Source organism: Lactuca virosa, chromosome 1 (assembly GCF_052849685.1).
Source record: "Lactuca virosa cultivar CGN04683 chromosome 1, Lactuca_virosa_CGN04683_v6, whole genome shotgun sequence".
Lineage (NCBI taxonomy): Eukaryota > Viridiplantae > Streptophyta > Magnoliopsida > Asterales > Asteraceae > Lactuca > Lactuca virosa.
This window is the reverse complement of record NC_136426.1, coordinates 238,064,859-238,088,190: the sequence shown is the minus strand read 5'-3', so window position 1 is coordinate 238,088,190 and position 23,332 is coordinate 238,064,859. Positions and strand designations below refer to the sequence as shown.

At 38.4% G+C, this 23,332-nt stretch overlaps 1 long non-coding RNA gene across 2 annotated transcripts; it reads left to right on the top strand.

The window, feature by feature from the left end:
* The first annotated feature begins 59 nt into the window (after window positions 1-59).
* LOC145165439 (uncharacterized) lies at window positions 60-22,709 on the top strand. 2 transcript variants are annotated; one of them, XR_013740056.1, is made up of 5 exons: window positions 60-862; window positions 1,337-1,436; window positions 21,166-21,223; window positions 22,228-22,336; window positions 22,428-22,709. It is a non-coding gene; the product is annotated as an uncharacterized LOC145165439 (long non-coding RNA). The 2 variants fall into 2 exon arrangements; XR_013740054.1 differs by lacking the exons at window positions 21,166-21,223; window positions 22,228-22,336; window positions 22,428-22,709 and adding an exon at window positions 2,073-2,623 and having other exon boundaries at window positions 72-862.
* Window positions 22,710-23,332: the final 623 nt, after the last annotated feature.

Genomic DNA, 23,332 nt, shown 5'->3' with positions numbered 1-23,332 from the left:
AATTGACAGCCAAAATTAGATGAAACTTATACACTACTCAACTATTGTACAACTTGCTTCTAACCTTCAGCTTATACAAAACCACACTCAATACAATGATAAAAAAACACTCAAACTATTCCATATTTCTTCATTCTGTATGCTTCTTCGTATCCAACCAAGATCAAACATCATCAACAAAAAGAAAAACACTGATTCTTGTTCATTTTCCCTATCAAACATCCCGGTTCATCCATCAATACCAGTCAGCAAAAAAAAAAGAGATTCATCCTGTTTTTCTTCTACTCTTTCGGTGGACAACAAACAGCCAAACATTTTTTTTTCCTCAACTGATTATCTTTTCGTTTCCTGTCAATCGAACCCTCCTAAAAACACCCTGAGAATCACTTTTACTGCTACCTTCTTCTTTTGTTGAGCTTCCACCAATGGACTAAGAACATCACAATCCACCTCTGTCCCTTCCTGTTTCAATGACCAAGCCTCAACCCAAACATCCATCGATTTTTTATCAAACATCAACACATAAACATCCATTCCCTATGTTAATTTCTGTCAAGAACAAATAATAAAAAAGAAGAAGAAGAACAGGGGAGGCTGCCGGAGCAGCCCCCATTCGCTTACCTGCTACCGATCGAAGTAACAGCCCCACCCTCGCACTCCTCTACCCCATCCCGTTCTTTCCTTCAGCTTCGTCAAACCACGGAGACGACCTCCCTCGTCGCCGATCGAACCATTCCCCCTTCGCACATCACCATCAAAGCAGGAAGAAGCTTCGATGTTTTCTCCCTTCATTCATTCGGTCTCGTCGACCTCCCCCTGCCGCCACTTCGCTGAACCGTCATCACCACCGCTGGCTATCACTGTGAGTAATCGACCGACCACCACCATCGTGAAATCTTTAATTGTGGATGCCCACTAAATTTGCCTCCAGTCGGAATCACGAGACCTAGGTTGTGGGCCTCGTCCCCAGATGTTTGAACTGCAAAGAAAAATCGCGACTGTTCAAACCTTGATACACTTTATTTAAATCAAACCCTAAACTATGCCCTTTTTTTTTACGAGTCTAGTCCCTCCTTGTGAAATTATTCTCATTCAAGTCAAACATACATTTAAATTAAACAGAATTGGTCCCTCCCCCAGAAAAACCTAATAAGTTAAGTCCTAAAACTCTAAAATAGTTTAAAATGTACATGTTTAACCCCTGTATTGAGAATAATTCGCAATATCAGTCCCTGAAGTATGATTTTGGCAAAGTCAAACCCTAAAATTTATTTATTTTAAGAAAGACCACCATATACTTAATAATTAATGCCAAAACTACCATTTGGTTTATTAGGAAATATAAATATACTCGGTGGTTCGTTTTAAGAACGAGGGCGTCACGTAACAAATCTCACGACAAGATTCACATCTCGAGCCTCGTTCACGCTTCAAGGGTGAGTGCTCACGGCTCCTTTTTAATATTTTAAATATTTTTTTTTGGGGGGGGGGGGGGGGGGGAATACATGTGCCTAAATATTTTGTTTATACAAATCAATTCCTTTTTATGCAAATCACAATAAATCTAGTTTATAAAAATATTATTATTTAACAATTTACCATATTGTTACGAATAAACTAGTATAAATTTTTCGTATACGTATTATGGTTATTTTATCGTGAAATAACAATTTCACACAACAAATACTACACGATACAAAATTATATGATTTTTATGTGACATTTCATATTATAACAAGCACGTTATGAAACTCTGGAGTATTTCATGGATTCAAGCTATTACTATGCATGTTTATTTATATGTTTAAGTGTACGACGTTTATACATGTACATACGTTCATTAATTTGAAACATTCATTTTTATAAAAGTGAGCACACCACACTTTTGCATACATGTCAAACATACTCAACTTTTATAAACCTTATACAACGATATTCATTATGCCTAGTGAGTTAATCATAATTAAGTTAGGACTGAGAGTTATTCACAAACTTTTTAGTTAATGGATTTAGTGAAATGCTACGTTATTCATTAACTAAGTCTAACCACTCAAAACTACATGTATTCTTAGGAAATCACTAAACATACATTCCAGACGGATTGGATTACAGGTGACCTAGTTTACTTACTGTTGTATTATATGCTTATCTGTTAAGGCAATTCATGTATTATTATTATTATTATTATTATTTGTAACAAACCTTGTATCCAAATATCAAGATGAAACTCAAATGCTATTTTGTTTATTGTTGTACTTGTGTTATATATTCAATTTACCTGTGATCCATGAACTTAGTCACACAGCCTGACGTGTTCCGCCACCTCGGCCGGGGGTGTGACAGATTAGTATCAGAGCTAAATTGGCTATAGAGAACTCGTATCCTCGAAAGGGGAATACAACTATAGCAACTAGCTTCTGATAAAAGTATTATTGTTATTAATTACACTACTTCTTGGCTACTTACGGTACGAGGAATCTGGTTTGAAGGGCCGCATAAGGTTATTGGATTTCAGAACGACTTAATTGCTAAAATGGTCCTGCCCTCCGGTGTTTCCCTGTCTAGACCTCGTCTGTACTTGGTAGTCTTGGAGTAAAAAACAAAATTTAATAATACTGCAAACCTCACCAACAATAATATATAAGAGTTATATATATATATATATATATATATATATATATATATATATATATATATATATATATATATATATATATATACTCTGACCCGCGATGAGAACTCTTAATAAAATTCTAACATACCTCCTACTAAAACTACCAACTCAACTGTAACACTAGTCAAAATAGGTCAATAGACAATCACATGTGATTATGCCAATCATGTAATGTGATTTTGTTAAACTAATAACGTGATAAGAGTGATATATAGTTCATGATAAATTCTAATACAAATATGAACTTTCTTTATGATACAACTCAAAGTATACGTCCATACGATTCCAAAAATATAGAGAATGTCTGAATCTGACTTCGCATGAAGAAGTTATGATAAACCGAACACTATAAATCTCTATAATAAGAGGAATTTAAAATAGACTTAGAACTAGCTATTGAAGTCTAAAAGAGAGTTGTAGTACTTGTAAATACCTACGCGTGTATATAAAGAACGTCAAAAACGGAGTTCGTATGCGAAGGTTACGACCTTCCGAAGATTCAGCTGTTAGAAACCCTAATCTGACTGAGCTCACGACGTGAGCACAGAAACTCACGACTTGAGGAGTCATTTTTCCACATCTCGGAATCTAGAAGGTGTGTGACGAGGCTGCGAGGGGATAAGATCCAAACTCACGACGTGAGCAAGGATATCTCACGACGTGAAGAGTCACATGGCCACCTTCCGAAGCTAGGGACGCAAATGGCAAGTCTACGGGGATAAGATCCAAACTCACGACGTGGGCCTTATAAAACCCACGACGTGGGGGGTCTAAAATCCTTACTATAAATAGCAGGTCCGACTTCAGCCATTCTTACACCTAAACTTCTTTCTCCTCTCTCCTTTGCTGAAGCCATCTTGCATCCCGAGCCCCGACGACCTCGTACGCTGACCGTTTCTGCTTAGATTACATAAAATCACGCTACTAGGGTGAGTTTCACGGCCCCACTTTCTAATATTTTGGGGGAAAACGCATGCTAAATATTATATATACATTACTATTATGTCTATATGATAGTATATAGTTATAATAGACGGGGTATAGTCGTTCTAAATATAATATTTTGAATATATACAACTATTATACTAATGTAGATCTTGAGTTATACTTAGGATTCTATATATATGTTGTGTGCGATATAGTTCCGAAGTTATATTCGGAAGTTCTATATGTTAATTTATAAAGTATGTTGCTATTATTGGTTTTATGTCAAGATAAAACTTGGTATGTTGTATGTTGTTATTATTAGTTTTATGACCAGATAAAACTTGGTTTGTTATATGTTGTTGTTGTTATTGGTTTTATGTCAAGATAAAACCTGGTTTTACTTCAAGTTATAGCTGTTATACTGCCTAAATGTTATGAAGTTAGGAGTAATGTTTAAAAGCATAGTCTAGTAACTTAGGGTTTTAGACATGAAAATGCTTTTGTTATTAGAGCTATAGGAAGCCGTCGAAGTCTACATGAGTAATTGTATTCATCAACTAAGATTGGGGATCTTAGCGGAAATCCTCTGAACTGTAATCGTTAATTCCGTGTGAGCGAGGAAGTCGTGTATAATTAGTATACGGGTTGACCACCCCACTTGTGACTGTTAGCTACAGTCAACCATAAGCAAGTGACGAACTATCCTTTTTACTTGTTATTGTTCCGGCGTCGATGAAGCGTACAGTGTTGTCCTCATGGAAATCATGAGTGGGTTGTCCTCATGGAAATCATGAGTGGGTTTTATCAGAGGTATTATGTCACAGCAGCGGTTACAGGCTCATGGTAGCAAATTGTTAGAAACATTATACTTTGTCATATACAAGTATTAATGTTAAGTATAAGTTTCCCCCTACTTATACCTTAGGTTTAAGGAATGTTTAGGTATACCAGTTAATTGATAAGTAAACTATTATACCTAATATACATACTAAATGTTGGAGAGTCAAAATGATACTTTCAAAACTATACTTTTGAACGTGGAAAATGTACTATTTTATGGAGTCAAAACTTTTGGACTCACCAACTTTATGTTGACGTATTTTAAAATGCATGTGTTTTCAGGAACTTGAAAAGCTGGTATGTATTTGAACAGAAGAAGTTTTACTATTACCTTTATGTTCATTAAGAAGTATGCCATAGTCGGATATTATGTAATAGGTCCTAGAAAAACAGTTATGTAACTTTCAGTTATCAATAAAGGTATGTATTTTCTTTAGTACTGTTCAATGTATGTTATATAACTGTGATACGAAGAATGACGTTACACCACCCGGTGTTTCCGCCGATGGCTGGGGGTGTGACATCAACCCTTTAGGTCAAAAACCTCAATTAAGGTTAGTACCGTACATAAGTCATACCATAAATAAACCCGAAACGTACGACTATGTTATTTATGGTCGGGTCGGTGCACAACCAACCTTAAGCAAGGAGTTTGACAGACTACAATGGTTGAAAGTTTTAGAGATTGAAGGATGTTCTCAAGATTCGCTGCAGAAACCTAATACTTTAGAAACCTTATATCAACCCCAGAACAACATATACATTTTAAAAATACTTAAAAATCTAGGATAACGTTCAGATTTTCCTAGTTCGCCTAAACCCAAAGAAGAACAAAGAACGAATAGCTCCGCTACCGTCATAACAGCGAAACCCATAGTTCCCAACTGATCATTCAGTAGTCTACAAACTTCTCCCTCTATCATTTGAAATCGGTAGGATTTCAATTCTCTCTCTATAAATTGGAAATCTATAGGATTTCTGGAACCGATTTGACGATCTCACAAAGTTTTTCTCAGGAATGATGAACCCGAAATATTTAGAGACCGAAAGGTACATCTGGGGATTAGTGGTGGTTGTCAAGACCAACAAAATAAATACCCTAAATATTACACACTAAAATAGTGTATAGTGGTAAAGGGATCGTATCCACGGAGATTGGTTCAATTTAAGTCTCTATGTAAATCACTTGTTCAAGTACTTGTAAAACAAAAGTGAAAGTAAAATGGAGGGGGGGGGGGGTTTAATTATTTTAGATTGTGTGACAAAATTAAAACTAGCTAGAATGTAAATATGACAAGTAGACAAGTAAAAGATTTGATTAAAATCAATAAAGTGGAATTGGTTGATTTTGGGATACACCACAGGGATGACATAGTTGACTTATCATTACACCAAAAGGAATAACACTTGTGAATTGGTTTAACTTGGCTATAGCAATTCATAAACACAAATTACCTCAACTCTTCTTAGATATTAAAATGGTTAGAGGAGCTCTAACACATTCCCTTAATTAAAGTCACAAAATCAATGAAGCATATAATCTTATGAAAATAAATTAGCTTTGAGTTCTAAGGGTTACCAAGTCCATAAGATAATCAAATGCTTACATTATCATTATGGAGGAAACATTCCCATGGTTTAAATGAAATGAAAACAAACATAGAAACCATTTGTTGCTTACCAATCTCAAAGTCCATTACTTAACCAAGAAATTGATCAACAAAAATATATGTTTATTCTTCTAAGCTCATGATCAAAGATAAACAAACATAAAAAGATGTTTAACTAGAGAACATTTCCATAAACTTCAAACACAAGGTAATAATAGTCTTCAAAACAACCAATCATCCATGGGATAAAACGCTAATCAACCAAATGAGAATTTAGCCAAGCATGGCCAAGATAAAAGAAATACAATATAGTTTAGTGGTACCAAACATTGTTCTAGTTGCAAGATGGAAAGAAATTACACCAATCTTCTAAATCATCCAATTCTTCCAAAGCCTTCTTGAGAGAAAAATGGAGTCCTCCTTCCAAGTGTTCATCTTGAAAAAATGATTCAAATCTCTGGTAAAAGGGGTTCATTTCCGGATTCAAAAAGTTCCCAAAAGCTACCCACCAACCTTCCACAAATAGAGTCAACAAGTCAAAACTCGGGTTCACTTCATCACTATTCACGCGGACCGCGTATGGTTCCACGCGGACCGCGTGGGTCACGCTGAATGCATGCCTTGGCCCATTAAAAATGCAATCCAACCCAATCTTCTAATTTATACTCCAGCCAACATGCACAACTCTTGGGAGCCCAATTGTACTATTCCAAAGCCTCCAATGATGATCCAACGCTCCTTCAATCCTCCATAGCTCGAGTCCTTGTTCAAAGATTAATCCCAACACGCTTCTTGCTTATATTGACACCGAGCCCAATTGCACGACCTCAAGTTCACAAGCAATCCACAAGCGTCCAATTGTCCCGTACTCCTTCCATACCTCCAGTAACGAATAGTCTTCAGTAAATCCTACAAATAAGCTCAAAAGACTGGAAAGCACCTGATAAAGGAGAAAAATAACAAAAAGAGAAAATATGCATGAAGATTAACTAAAATGAGATGGAATGTGCTAAAATAAACTATAAAAAGAAGTAAATAAAATGAAACTATCAAATCACCCCAAGCTTAAACCTTACTTGTCCTCAAGTAAGACAAGACTAAAATGAACTTGGGATGAACTATCCTAAAAAGAAAAAGGAATGAACATCTTAGGTAGAAATTCACAACACGCCCTTAAAATAAAAACATATAATCCATTTTTAGGGGTAAGAAACACATTAAGGGACGAGCCTTTGTTACCTTTCTAGAAAGGGATGCATGTTGATCAAGATGCAAAACGAGCATGCATACTTCACTAGTATGGTTTATGTGACATTGTTTCGTGGTCCGATCTAGCCCACTAGCCATAAGAAAGTGTCCCTCGGTTAGAATGTTCCTCACTCCTCACAACTTCAACCCCACGTCAAAAAATAAAACCTAGAAAAAGATAACTCGGGCCAAAAATGGCAAGGAACGAGCTATGTACAAAAGTTGGCAAACTACAATCATCTAGAAGAGTAAATGCTTGCACCAAAATAAGATCCAAGTAGAGCAAAGAGTCGAGCATGCGATGAGTGAAGGGCGCCATCGTGGTTGCCAACAAAAATGATATCTAACTAGAAAAACATCAAACTAGAAACAAATTACATAAGCTAAAATCCGAAAAAGGCTAAACATCTACAAAAGCAAACAAATGGATACAACTCCATGGCCCGACCTTTTATTTTATTTTATTATTTTTTTTTTTTTTGTTCACTCGAAAACCCCAAGGACATGTTACAAATACAAAAGCTTAAGACAAAAAGAGGAAAACCTAATATATATATATATATATATATATATATATATATATATATATATATATATATATATATATATATATATATATATATATATATAACTACATTCGCATTTTATGATTGCGATAATATCCGAATTTTCAAAACCATTTTTTTAACTAGACTTCTAAAGACTAGAACCAACAAACATAAGGTTCAAATTTCACGAAAGATCAACATTTGACTTCTCCAAACAAGTTGGTTACATATGAAATTTCACGTATACAAACTAAATACTAGACTTTATTGAAATTTTTGGTAAATTAACGCAAAATTTTTCGAACGACACTTTTGAAACAATTTACTTTTGACTCACAAAACAAAACAAAACTGGGAAAAAGGGGTAGTTGTCTCTCTCTCTCTCTCTCTCTCTCTCTCTCTCTCTCTTTTAGGCTCACTTTTTTGGTTTACCATAGGAGTTTTACAAGTATAGCCTGAAAATAAAAATACAAAACTATATACAACTATAAGCAGAATCTAAGTCTAACCCAAACAAGAGGCCAAACGAGCACAACTACACTAAGGCTAATTCGAGATCAAGTGGGAAAATGTGTCTAAATCATAAAGTAATGATATATGATGTGAATTGTAGCTGTTAGACACTAAAGATCTCAAAATAGCAAAATCTATCTTTTATTCCTTTCTTTGGGGTTTGATTGTGGCTTGTGAGGAAAATTCAGGTGAGGGACTAGTCGGCTCGAGGCTAAGTTGTCCCCCTACTTATGCCACACTTGACATGAGTCGATTCATATGCAGAACTACTTGCACTCTCTCCCCACGTATATATAAGAGAAGAAGCAGCAACTGAAAGTCCCTAAGAGCGATTCTTACTTGTTATGTGAGTTTCCAAAAGAATTGTATTTAAGGCGTGCCGTGTTTTTCAAGTAAAGATGTTCGGAGATGAGAATAAAGAGATAAGAAAAATGCATGAATGCTTATGCCCTAAGCTAAATGCCACGCAAAAATAAAAAGTGAAAAAGAAGAAAATAAAATATTTTTGGAATTTTATAAAAAAAATGAATGCAATTTAAGGCTAAATGCTATGCAACCTAATTAAAATGCATGAGAAATCAAAAAGAAAAGGGAATACCCCACCCCAAGCTTAAGAACAAGCATTGTCCTCAATGCTTAAGGCGAGGTGGAAGTACCTAGACCGGGGGATCGGAAGGAGGATATGAGTATTGGGGGTAGGGGTAAGGGTAAGGTGGAGATGGATAAGGGTGGGTGGGTGGAGGGTATGGATAGGGAGGAGGAAGTGGGACATTCTCGAAATGGTTTTGTGATTGGTGCCACCCCCACATATGGTGCATCTGTTGGGACATGATTTGGTTGGAGACACAAAGAGCCTCGAACCGTTCAGCAAAATTGGGGGGAAGCGGGTAATATCTGGGAGGTGCTTGGGGCTGGGCGTGCTGTGGACCATGGGTGGGATCATCGTCGGGCTCGTCATCCACATGCATCTCGTCATCATCTTGATCCTGGAGCGCATCTTCATTGACTGACTGAATGATGGTCCTCGCGAGTCTCAACTGAGTGTGATCGTGGAAGGTGAAGTTGGCGACTTGAGGGTCAGGAAAATGAGATATCCGACCCCTTGAGGACAATACCATGTAAAACTGCTCCTGTTCGTACGACGGATGTGATGCATGTTTGTGAGAACCCGCTCATCCATGAGAATTTTGTTGTCGACGGGCATGTAGTCGTCCGGAAGCTCAATGTCAAGACCGCGAGCTAAAAGGGTGACAAATCCTCCTATGCAAATGTCACCGGTTGTTTTGGCTCTCATGAGTGCGCATTTGTGGAAAAAGAACGAGGAAAAATCCGGGATCGGTGGGTTTTCACGTCGCGTCATGCACCAAAGGAAGAGAGCTCATTTTTTGTGACTTGGCCGGCTTTTTTGCGGGCAAAAACAGTACACACCAAGATACGATGGGCAATGCGGAGGCACGGGTGAATGATGGAGGTCGCCTTATCGCGACCGGCACATGAATAGATCCCCCCCGGTGATTTCCGTCCAAAAGGTCTCGTGGTTGAACTCGGCGGGCAAGACATCGAAAACCGTGAATGTGTTCGAGGAAGGTAAGCCCAAGATGTTGTTTATTATTGCAAAATCAATGTATGCCCGGTCCCCCATAAGTTGGAATGCAACTTTTTTCCTCTCGCTGTCTAACCCACAGTCTGCAAGGAACTCTCTAGTAGGGAGCTCGTAAGTGTTTGCCATGAGTTCGAGAAGGTTTTCCCACCCAATGTTACGGAACAATTGAGTGATCCCCTCAAGGACCCCTAATGAAATGAGTGTGGGTTTGCACACAAATTTGGTGGAGGCAACCTTTCTAGGAAAACTCTTCCTGTAATTTTCGGCCGCCTTGGCATCCCGAAATCTTGGAATGTCGGGTTCATCATTTTGAGCTCTAGCGGGGGCTTTGCCTCGGGCTGCAGCCGAGCGTTTTCTAGATGTGGACATGGTCCACCTGCAAGAAAAAATGACAACTACACGAACCACAAACCTAACAAATGGTATTTCAATTCCAATCACCAGTCGACTCCCTATGGACTTCTAAAATGATTCAACACTCAATGCAAGAAACATTATCAAGAATCAATTGATGCAATGCCATATAAATTGTTGTTCTAAAACATGCATATTGGTCAATTAAAGTCAAGGAAAGAATGTACCCGTTGGTGATCACGACTTTTGAAGGTTGAAAATTTGCACGCGAAAATTCGGGATTTGAAAATCTTGCAACACTCCACCCCAAGCTGTAAGCTTTGTTCAATATCCTGTGAGAAAAACTTTACCGCGAAAACCCGAGAAATCCGACAATGGCTTGAGATTCTGGTGAAATTTTCCGGCGAGCTTTGAGGGATATTTTTAGTGGGGTTTGTAGCCTTGACCAAGAGGAGAGATGGTGGTGGTGGCGCCCGGAATTGCAGCAATGGATCGGACCGGATTTTGGGTGGGGTTTGTAGAGCTCGAAAAATGGAAGAGAATGGCGGTGGTTTCACGTAATTCCGACCGGCGGTTTGACGGGAAATCGAGTTTTAGTGATGGAGGGGAGGTTGTTTTAATGGAGTTTAGGGAAGAGGAGTAGAAGAAGTGAGGAAGAAGATGGCGGCTGATGGCTTCTATTAGGTTTAAGTTGCGGTCAAACGTGGTCAAAACCGGGTCAACAAAAGTCAACACCTCACACGGACGCGTCTGTGAGTACACGCGGTCCCCATGAATTAACCTGGAGCAGTTCTGTTTGCGATTCTTACACGCAGACGATTTGAAGGGGTATATGCGGTCCGTGTTAATAACCCACGCGGACGGAGCCACGAGTACACGTGGTCCGCGTGAATTGGCTAAAAACGGTCCATTTGTTCGACATTTCACGCGGTCATCTATCCGAGCACACATGGTCCGTTTGTATAAACACATGGACGGCTCTTCGAGTATACGCGAACTGCGTAAAATGTTCTGTAAACCCCCCACTCTTGAAGATGGACGCGGTCATTTTCAGGGGTCATACGCGGACCATTTGTTTATACACGCAGACACACCCCTAAGTACACGCGGTCCGCGTGTATCCTGTTGCAATTTTCTCAATTTTCGCCCTTTGACCAAAACGAATACCGGGCCTTAAAATCCAACACTCTTTTACTGCAAGAAGGAAGAAGAAGAATTGTTAAGTGCAAAAAGGATCTATCTAAGATATTTATTCGGAATTAGAAAAGATGAAAACTTTAAGTTTTCCAAAAATGCCCTTCTTTAACGTCTTTGGTGAGACGTCCTTCCCTTTCGATTTTAGTAAACCGGGGCATCCAATTAGATGACATCTAGGACATTTGCATTAAAACCTTCATAGAAAGGTTTCAAACGATGCCCATTGACTTTAAAGATTTTCCCCGTTTCTTCACTTTGGATCTCAACCGCTCCGTGCTCAAAGACTTTTAGCACAACAAATGGACCTATCCATCATGACCTCAATTTTCCGGGAAATAATTTCAATCGCGAGTGGTAAAGCAAAACCCTATGTCCCGGCTCAAAATGCTTGCGGGTAATGGACTTGTCATGGAAAAGCTTCGTTTTCTCCTTGTAAATTATCGAGTTTTCATAAGAGTCGTTTCTCAATTCTTCCAACTCTTGAAGTTGAAGCTTCCTATGCCTTCCCACCTCATCAATGTTGAAGTTGCATTGCTTGACCGCCCAAAATGCACGGTGTTCCAATTCCACGGGAAGATTACATGGTTTTCCTAAAACTAATCTGAATGGAGACATTCCTATCGGGGTCTTGTAAGCGGTCCGATAGGCCCACAGGGCATCATTAAGCCTCGAACTCCAATCCTTTCTTGTCGGGTTCACTGTTTTCTAAAGAATACTCTTCACCTCACGATTCGAAACCTCCGCTTGGCCATTCATTTGAGGGTGGTAGGCGGTAGATACACGGTGGGTTACGTTGTACTTTCTTAGCAAAGCCTCCATCATCTTGTTGCAAAAATGTGTCCCTCTATCACTAATCAAAGCCCTAGGCATACCAAATCTCACAAAGACATTAGATTTTAAAAAGTCGATAACCGTTTTGGCATCATCCGATCTTGTGGCTTTGGCCTCAACCCATTTAGAGACATAGTCAACCGCGAGCAATATGTAAACATTGCCAAATGAGACGGGAAATGGGCCCATAAAATCAATCCCCCATACGTCAAAAATCTCACAAACAAGGATTGGATTTTGGGGCATTTGGTTCTTTTGTGAAATATTCCCCGTCCTTTGGCACCGATCACAACTTTTGCAAAACAAATAACAGTAGCGTGACATGGTTGGCCAAAATAGCCCACACTCAAGAACCTTTCTCAAAGTTCGATTAGGTCCGAAGTGTCCCCCACAAGCAAATTCATGGAAATATTATAAAATGGATTGATGCTCTTGTTGGGGTACACATCGCCTAATAATTTGATCGGGACAATGTTTCCACAAATAAGGTTCATCCCACACATAATATCTTGCATCACTTTTCAATTTGTCTTTTTGAGCACGTGTAAATGTGTTGGGATACCTTTTCGTGACCAAAAAGTTAACGATATCGGCATACCAAGGAGTAGATTGAGTAAGGGAAAAGAGATGCTCATCCGGAAACTCGTCCCGCAACGAGAGATGAGTCTCATTTGAAGTGATTCGGCTTTGGTGATCGTCAACAAGGTTCTCGCATCCACTCTTGTCCCAGATTTCTAAATCAAATTCTTGTAATAGTAAAATTCACCGGATGAGTCTTGGCTTTGCATCTTTCTTTGTCATTAAGTACTTGAGAGCTGCGTGATACGAATACACAATAACTTTGGTGCCAAGTAGATATTGTCTAAACTTCTCCAAAGCGAACACTATGGCCAATAGCTCCTTCTCCGTGGTAGAGTAGTTGCTTTGAGCATTGTCTAGTGTTCTCGATGCATAGTAGATCACATGAGAGGCTCTTCCATTCTTCTGACCCAAAACGGCGCCTATTGCATAGTTGCTTGCATCACACATGATCTCAAAGGGGAGATCCCAATTCGGTGCTTGCATGATGGGAGCGGATGTAAGCAACTCTTTGAGCTTGTCGAAAGCTTCTTTGCACGCCACATTGAACTCGAAATCAACATCCTTTTGCAAGAGTTGGCACATTGGTCTTGTTATCTTTGAAAAGTCCTTGATGAATCTCCGGTAGAAACCTGCATGGCCCAAAAAAGAACGAACTTCCCGAACACAAGTCGGGTAAGGTAAGCTTTGAATAACATCAATCTTGGCCTTATCTACCTCAATTCCTTTCTTTGACACAATGTGACCCAAAATAAGACCTTGACTCACCATAAAATGACATTTTTCAAAGTTTAAAACCAAATTTGTTTCAATACATCTTTTCAAAATTTTGGTGAGATTGGTCAAGCACTCTTGAAAGGAGTTTCCGTATACCGTAAAATCGTCCATAAAAACCTCAATTATGTTTTCGACATATTCGAAAAAGATACTAACCATGCAACGTTGGAAAGTGGCCGGGGCGTTACACAATCCAAATGGCATTCTACGGTATGCGAAAGTACCAAATGGACATGTAAAAGTTATATTTTCTTGGTCTTCCGGTGCCACCGGGATTTGGTGAAAACCGGAATACCCGTCTAGACAACAATAATGAGATTTTCTGGGCAACCTTTCTAACATTTGGTCAATGAAAGGTAATGGGAAATGATCTTTTCTTGTGCTTGCATTGAGTTTGCGGTAGTCAATACATACTCTCCACCCGTTTTGCACGCGGGTGGGGACCATCATACCTTTGTTGTTCTCGACCACCGTGATTCCCGTATTCTTCGGCACGACTTGGACCGGGCTCACCCATTTGCTATCCAAGATTGGATAGATCATTCCCGCATCTAGGAGCTTCAAAATCTCTTTCTTGACCACTTCCATCATTGGCGGATTCAACCTTCTTTGCGCGTCTCGACTCGGCTTGCATTCATCCTCCATCAAGATCTTGTGCATACAAGTGGAGGGCTCAATCCCTTGATATCCGCAATCGTCCATCCCATGGCTTCTTTATGTTCCTTCAACACCTTGAGGAGTTGCTCTTCTTCACATTCGGTTAAGTGAGTTGAAATGATGACCGGAAGAGTCTCGTTGTTTCCCAAGTACGCATACTTCAAGTGTTGAGGAAGGACCTTTAATTCCAATTCTGGTGGTTGAACAAGGGAAGGCGGAAATCTTGTGTGAGTTTGAGGTAATTCAATTTGCTTCACACTAAATTGAGTGGTTTTCTTGATCTCTAAATTGTTGACCAATCTTTTAACTTCTGGGTCTAATGAGTAGAGCTTCAACTTCTTGGCTAATTTTCCACAATCAAATCCTTTGCTCAAAATCATCTCCAACATGTCACCATTAGACAACTCGAACAACTCTTGGGTTAATGGTTCGACAACATCAATAAAGCACAAGGATGAAACATCACTAGGATATCTCATAGCATCATAAATGTTAAAACTTATTGTTTCACCATCAAACTCCATTGTTAAGCTTCCCGCATACACATCAATCTTTGTTCTAGCCGTCTTCAAAAATGGTCTCCCAAGTAAAATTATACGCGACTTTGAGGACACTTGTTCATCTAGATCAATCACATAGAAATCCGCCGGGAATACCAATTGGTTCACTTGCACTAGGACATCTTCCAAAACACCTCTAGGAAATACACTTGATTTATCCGCAAGAGAGATTATGACACCGGTTTCACTTAAAGGACCAACATTCAATGATTCATACACCGACTAGGGCATGCCATTAATAGAAGTACCAAGGTCAAGCATGGCACTACTAAAAGTGACATCTCCTATCTTGCAAGGGACCGTAAACATTCCCGGATCTTTGCACTTAGGTAGAAGCTTCCTTTGTAAAACCGCGGATGCATTTTCGTTCATTGAGATTTTCTCATTTCCCTTCAACTTTCTCTTGTTGGTGCAAACCTCTTTCAAGAATTTTGCATATCTAGGAATTTGTTTGATTGCATCAAGTAGAGGAATGTTTACTTCCACCTTTCGGAAAGTGTCCAAAATCTCTTTCTCCTCCATGTTCTTCTTTGAAGTTGCAAGTCGGGAGGGGAATGACGGTTGAGTGGCTATTGGTGTCAATAGAGGGGTAGTCTTCTTCGGGGCTCCGGCTTGTGCATCATTCTTGACAACGGGATCCTCAACGGGAGCGATCTCTATTTCTTCCTCCTCTTCCATTGGCTTCTTCTTTGAACTACCTTCTCCGGCTTGTTTGTCACTTCTCACGGTCACCACATTGACATTTGGGTTTTTTCGGTTTGAGAAGGCAATTTCCCACGGGACTCCAACTTGCTTATGGATGTAACTATATCTCCCATTTGTGCTTCAAGGTTGGAGATACTAGTTCTTGTCTCTTTTTGGAATTGTTGGGTACTAGTGGCTAAGGATTTGACAATGACTTCAAGAGACATTCCGGAGCTACTTGGTTGGGATTGAGGGGGTTGTTGATGATGATGTGGAGGATGCGGTTAGGGTTGATAGTGTGGTTGTGGATGTTGGTAATGAGGTTGTGGTGGTGGATAGGAAGGTCTAACCAATGCATTTTGAGGCAATGGTCTTGGGTTGTAGCTCATGTTGGGATTTGGCTTCCAACTTGAATTATATGCATTTGGTAACCGGATGGCTTGTTGTGGTAGTTTTGGAACTCTCCCGTGGCATTTACATGTTCCGCATCTTCTTGAAGAATGGGACACATATCCGTAGGATGTCCCATTGTTGCACATATTCCACAAACCATCACTTTTGGAGTTTGTCCCATGGCTAGCTTTTGGACAACGGAGGTTAGATCTTTGATTTGAGACTCTAGGTTTTATGTTCCCACTTCATTGACTTTTTGTTGAGTTTCTCTCTTCATATCTTGGCGAGGGCCAAAATGTTGTGAATTTGCGGCTATGGTGTTGAAGAGTTGTCTTGTTTGTTGTGGAGTTTTGCTAAAGACATCTCCACCACTTGAGGCATCAACTAGTCTTCTTTCCATTGGTAACAATCCCTCATAGAAGTGTTGGATGAGGAGTTGTTCCGCAATTTGATATTGTGGACAACTATAGCACAAGTTGTTGAATCTCCCAATAATCATGAAAAGTCTCATTTTGACCTTGGCTGATTCCACAAATCTCATTTCTAAGACTTGAGACTCTTCAAGCGGGATAGAACTTATCGGTTGACGCTTGTGGCTTCATACTAGTGCAAATAATGTGGAACATCTTCAAGTGCTTATGAGGGTCTTCATTCTCCAATCCATGAAAAGTTGGGAGGTGATGGACTAAACTTGACTTCAACTCCGAGCCTCCTTCCAAAACCGGGTAATTGATACCGGTTGGAGTTTGTGTAACATCGGTTTCCATCATTTGCCTCAAAGTTCTCTCGGGAACTTCTCCTCCGTCCGCCATTGCAATTGGTTCAATAATTGGTGGATTTTGTTGTAGGGGTGGTGTTTCGGGAATTTCTTGGTGAGGGTCGGGACTAGAATCAGGTTCCGTATCACTTGATGAAGCGGTTTCAACCTCCGGATCCCCGTGAGGATTTGAAGTTTGACCACGTTTTATTCTCTTTTCCTTCGCCAAACGTCTTGCTTCTTTTTCAATTTCCGGATTATAAATCAAAGCACCTGTACGTTGAGATCTGAGCATAGAGAAACAAATTGATTAAAAATAAACCAATCCCCGGCAACGGAGCCAAAATTTGGTGGTTGTCGAGGCCAAAAAATAAATACCCTAAATATTACACACTAAAATAGTGTATAGTGGTAAAGGGATCGTATCCACGGAGATTGGTTCAATTTAAGTCTCTATGTAAATCACTTGTTCAAGTACTTGTAAAACAAAAGTGAAAGTAAAATGGAGGGGGGGGGGTTTAATTCTTTTGGATTGTTTGACAAAATTAAAACTAGCTAGAATGTAAATATGACAAGTAGACAAGTAAAAGATTTGATTAAAATCAATGAAGTGGAATTGGTTGATTTTGGGATACACCACATGGATGACATAGTTGACTTATCATTAGACCAAAAGGAATAACACTTGTGAATTGGTTTAACTTGGCTATAGCAATTCATAAGCACAAATTACCTCAACTCTTCTTAGATATTAAAATGGTTAGAGGAGCTCTAACACATTCCCTTAATTAAAGTCACAAAATCAATGAAGCATATAATCTTATGACAGTCAATTAGCTTTGAGTTCTAAGAGTTACCAAGTCCATAAGATAATCAAATGCTTACATTATCATTATGGAGGAAACATTCCCATGGTTTAAATGAAATGAAAACAAACATAGAAACCATTTGTTGCTTACCAATCTCAAAGTCCATTACTTAACCAAGAAATTGATCAACAAAAATATATGTTTATTCTTCTAAGCTCATGATCAAAGATAAACAAACATAAAAAGATGTTTAACTAGAGAACATTTCCATAAACTTCAAACACAAGGTAATAATAGTCTTCAAAACAACCAATCATCCATGGGATTAAACCCTAATCAACCAAATGAGAATTTAGCCAAGCACGACCAAGATAAAAGAAATACAATATAGTTTAGTGGTACCAAACATTGTTCTAGTTGCAAGATGGAAAGAAATTACACCAATCTTCTAAAACATCCAATTCTTCCAAAGCCTTCTTGAGAGCAAAATGGAGTCCTCCTTCCAAGTGTTCATCTTGAAAAATGCTTCAAATCTCCAGTAAAAGGGGTTCATTTCCGGATTCAAAACGTTCCCAAAAGCTACCCACCAACCTTCCACAAATAGAGTCAACAAGTCAAAACTCGGGTTCACTTCACCACTATTCACGCGGACCGCGTATGGTTCCACGCGGACCGCGTGGGTCACGCTGAATGCATGCCTTGGCCTATTAAAAATGCAATCCAGCCCAATCTTCTAATTTATGCTCCAGCCCACATTCACAACTCTTGGGAGCCCAATTGTGCTATTCCAAAGCCTCCAATGATGATCCAACGCTCCTTCAATCCTCCATAGCTCGAGTCCTTGTCCAAAGATTAAGCCCAATGCGCTTCTTGCTTATATTGACACCGAGCCCAATTGCACCACCTCAAGTTCACAAGCAATCCACAAGCCTCCAATTGTCCCGTACTCCTTCCATACCTCCAGTAACGAATAGTCTTCAGTAAATCCTGCAAATAAGCTCAAAAGACTGGAAAGCACCCGATAAAGGAGAAAAATAACAAAAAGAGAAAATATGCATGAAGATTAACTAAAATGAGATGGAATGTGCTAAAATAAACTATAAAAAGAAGTAAATAAAATGAAACTATCAATTAGCTTCACCCGTTTAAGGTCTGGTTACTGCATCCAAACCCACTACCTTTGATAGTGTTAAGCAATTGGCAAATCAATTGACTGAGCAGTGTATTCATCAGAGTACCATGGCCCCACAAATCAAAAAGAACCAGGCTGGGAGTACAAAAACGAAGTTCCATGGCAAGTCAAAAGGGAACTTCAAGCATCGCAAACCTAATCCATACCCTATGGATGTGTACGCCATAATCACAAACACTCCCACTCCATTAAAGCCCTACACTGGAACTTTACCCCACTGTATTAAGTGCAATTATCACCGTGTCGGAAATTGTATGGTCTGCAGTATCTGTAACTGAAGAGGTCACACCTCTAAGTTTTGCAGAAAGGCCCCGAATAACACAACCTCAATCAAGAGGAAGCCGAAGTTGATTTCGAATGCAATCAAATAGGGAATTTCAATAAGGATTCCCCAAAACTAAAGAATCAGAATGAAAAAAGAAGAGAAATTGTGATAGGTGATGGAGATGCTTGTCAGGAACCAACTGTGGTTACTAGTACATTTCCTATCAACAATATTTATGCTTCCGTACTATTCGATACTGGTGCTGATAGAAGCTTTATTTTCCCATGAATTTAGAACCATGATTAACCATAAATGATGCACACTTACAAAGCCTACACGGTAGAAGTAGCAAACAACCAGTTAGAAAACACCTTAGAAATACTCACAAATTACCTTTTCACCCTGAATAACCACATCTTTCACGTCAATCTAATACCTATGACCATTGGAAGTTTCAATGTGATCACTGAAATTGATTGGTTATTAATTCATCGAGCAGAAATTTTATGTTACGAAAAAGCCGTCCGACTACCATTACCTAACAATGAAACTCTTGTGATTTATGGAGATAAATCAAGAAAGAATCTAAGAATCATCTCTTGCATGAAGGAAAGAAGGCGTTTGCAGAAGAGATTCCTTGCTTTCTTGGCCCACGTGGTGGATATGCAAGACAAGGGTAAGGAAATCAAAGACATTACGCAAGTGTGCGATTACCCGAACGTATTTCTAGAGGATCTGCCTGGAATACCTCCAGTCGGACAGGTCGAATTCCGAATTGACCTAATCCCAGGTGTAGCACAAGTGGCAAGATCTCCTTATCGTCTGGCTCCATCGGAAATGCAAGAACTATCTAGTAAACTTCAAGAAATTCTTGACAAAGGCTTTATCTGGCCAAGCTTCTCTCCATGAGGAGTTCTGGTATTGTTGTCAAATAGAAGGATGGATCGTTCAGGATATGCATCGACTACCAAGAGTTGAACAAAATCGCCATCAAGTACCGATATCCACTCCCGAGGATCGATGACCTGTTCGACCAACTACACGGATCCCGTTACTACTCAAAGATCGATCTAAGATCCGACTATCATCAACTCAGAGTCCAAGAAGCAGACATTCCAAAGATAACAATCAGGACTCGGTACAGTCACTACTAGTTTCTGGTTATGCCATTCAAACTGACCAACAACACCAAAAACAATAATACTCTAATTCCTAGGGCTTGCAGGCTATTAACAGAAATTCATCGAGAATTTCTCCAAGATAGCCAAGCCTCTCACTGTATTAACCCAGAAAGAAAAAAATCGATTAGAGAAACAAGCAAGAGTCTGCCTTCCCGAAATTGAAACAATTGTTGTGCATTGCACCAATTTTGTCTCTTCTAGAGGGAACACAAGACTTTGTAGTATTCTATGACACCTCTCACCAAGGATTGGGATGCGTGCTGATGCAAATGAATAAAGTCATTGCATACGCATCTAGACAACTTAAGCCAAACAAGATCAACTACACTACCTATGACTTAGAGTTGAGAGTTGTAGTGTTTGTCTTAAAGATTTAGAGACACTACCTTTACGGAACGAAAGTGTGTAGAAATGGTAAATGATTACAAATGCAAATTTCGTTATCATCCGGGTAACGAAAATGTTGTAGCACATGCTTTAAGAAGGAAAGAGCAAGCAAAGCATTTTCATGTAGATGCTCTAACCGTAACCACCCACTCCAATCTCACCAACCAAATTCGAGATGCTCAGCTGGAAGCACTCAAACCTGAGAATATCGTAGGAGAAAACCAGTGAGGTATGGACAAACAGTTCGACCTCAAGGATGACGGAACACGACATTTCATAAACCAAATTTGGACCCCAAAGTTTGGTGGTGTCAGGAGTCTAGTCTTAAATGAAGCTCATAAATCAAGATATTCAATACATCCCGGATCAGATTAGATGTATCTCAATCTCAAGAAGTTTTATTGGTGACCCAACATGAAGGCAGAGATTACCATCTATAACGAAGTTGCCAAGAACTTCAAATGATTATAACACCCTCTGGGTTGTGGTTGACCGTTTGACCATCTGATATTACAACATGTACATGTTTTATCTTTGAAAAATTTTGATATTAATATTTTTTGTTTTTAATTTTTAAAGATATGCAAGGACAAAGATGCTAAGCCTCAGTGTGGGAATCTGCTCTACCATTAAAAAGGTAAGACCATGTTTCCTTTTTCCCCTATTAACTGTTGTTTAAAAAGAAATATTGTCACAAATATAAAATATTTGAGAAAATTGTTAATTATGTTACACTTGGTGGAATGGAAGAAAAAGATATATAAAGACAAATTTGTAAAAAGTTGGGACTTCATGGGGAAAGCTTAATTTCTCTTGCTTTCTCTTCTAAATCCTTCTGTATTTAGTAAAAAAAAAGACACGTAAATAGCATCCTATTTTGACTGGTTTTCAAAGTACTTAAATCTTTAAAAATAACATATTAGTTTGAAATCTTACCAAAATAACGTGTTTTTGACAAAGTAGGATGTTATGTTGACATATTTTTGCTACTTGAGCAAAGGCACATGTAGCTTAATCTTTAAATTTTGTTATTTTATTTCATTTATCAAAATTTAAAAAATGAATAAAGCATATGATGTTAATTTTCCCTTGATTCCACACTTTATTAAACATTAAATATAGCTTGTTGTTTCTAAAACTCACTACAATTTAAAAACCAAGATAATTCGAAATAAGAAATATAGAAAAGAGTAAATTTATAGAAATGGTGGCTGTGGTATTTAACCGATTGTTGAATGCATAAAATGTTTAATCTGTAAATTACAGAGATGGTTCCTGTGGTATTTTGGTGGATTCTTTTATCTGTAAAATAACATCCTACTTTGGTACTTTTTTGGTACTTTTACCTTATCAGAGAACATACTTTGATATGACAGAAAACAAAACCTACATCTGCCAAGATTGTATCAGACTGTCGATAATGACCATTTTCCGATTGATATATATGAACAAATGCCCTCCAACTATTGTTATTTAAAAGAAATTCAAACCAATATAAGAATTTTTAAAGTTTTAGTCTAATCTCTGTCCAATCTATTGTTTAATCTATTTGTTTGATTATCAATGTAAGTTTGACTTTTGAAAAATATTATACTTTTAAACAATCCAACAAGAAAAATTATAACTTGATTTGTGCATCAGATTCGAGTGGCTTGGCACAGAGGATATTCAAAGTTACAACCATGAATACAAGATGAGGCTAGACAAAGCCGGTGAAATAGAAGATATCCATGTTCACTTGGTTATTGAGGTAAACAACCATGGATACAAGAGTTTCTATTTTTGATTTGATATAACTAATCTCTTATGTAGGCTACAAAAATTGTGTTCTTTCTTGGAAGGTAAATATATTCGGGGTGCTAACTGGCTATTAAGAATGCCCAATGATTTAGAATGGTTCAAAGACAAGGGTGTGAGAGTGAAGACCTAATGAGAAACGAGCCTTAGAAATACCAAAGTTGTAAAAGAAGAATGGTCTAAGGTTTCGTTTTTCGACGAATCCTAAAACCAGAATCTCTTGAATGTTTAGTGCTCATTTTATGACAATATGCATATAGTAATAAGCTCCAACTTTTGGTCCATACAAATTACTACCCGATTTTCGCTATTAATTTTATTAAATATATTTGGAATAAAAACAATGAAATCTAAATGTATTTTACTTAAGGAGTAGTTTAGGAGTAGGTTAGATTTGTCGTTTCAAAAAAAACATTATTTGTTAAATTTATGTATCTTATAATTGGTTTGTAATTTCTTGGGTATATCTGGATTGTTGTAGAGAATTGTACTTTTCTTTCTTCAAGTTAGAACATTTTTAATTTGAAAAAGTTTCCCAATTATATATGGGTGTATTAGTGCATCTCTGTGGACATGCAGTTTATAATTATCACTGCTTTGCCATTTGTAGCAATGCACTTTCATTAGATTTACAATAAATGTCCACTTGTGGGTTTTTTTTCGTTTATAACAATGTACTTTTAACACAAGTTATTGCTTAAACTCCCGCCGCAACGCGCAGGCTTAAAAACCTCGTTTTAATAAAATGACAGATTTCATCCTTAACTCCAAAACTAACCAATTTTCATCAATAACTCCGAATCTAACCCCAATATTTCCATAAATGCGAATCTGACCCTCCTGATTGCACTGAACTTACAACTTGTACCTATTTTGCTGAAATGTGTCAGATGGCAGCCTTCTTTTTGTAGAAAATATCACTTTTCACCCATTTTTCAACTTCCAACAA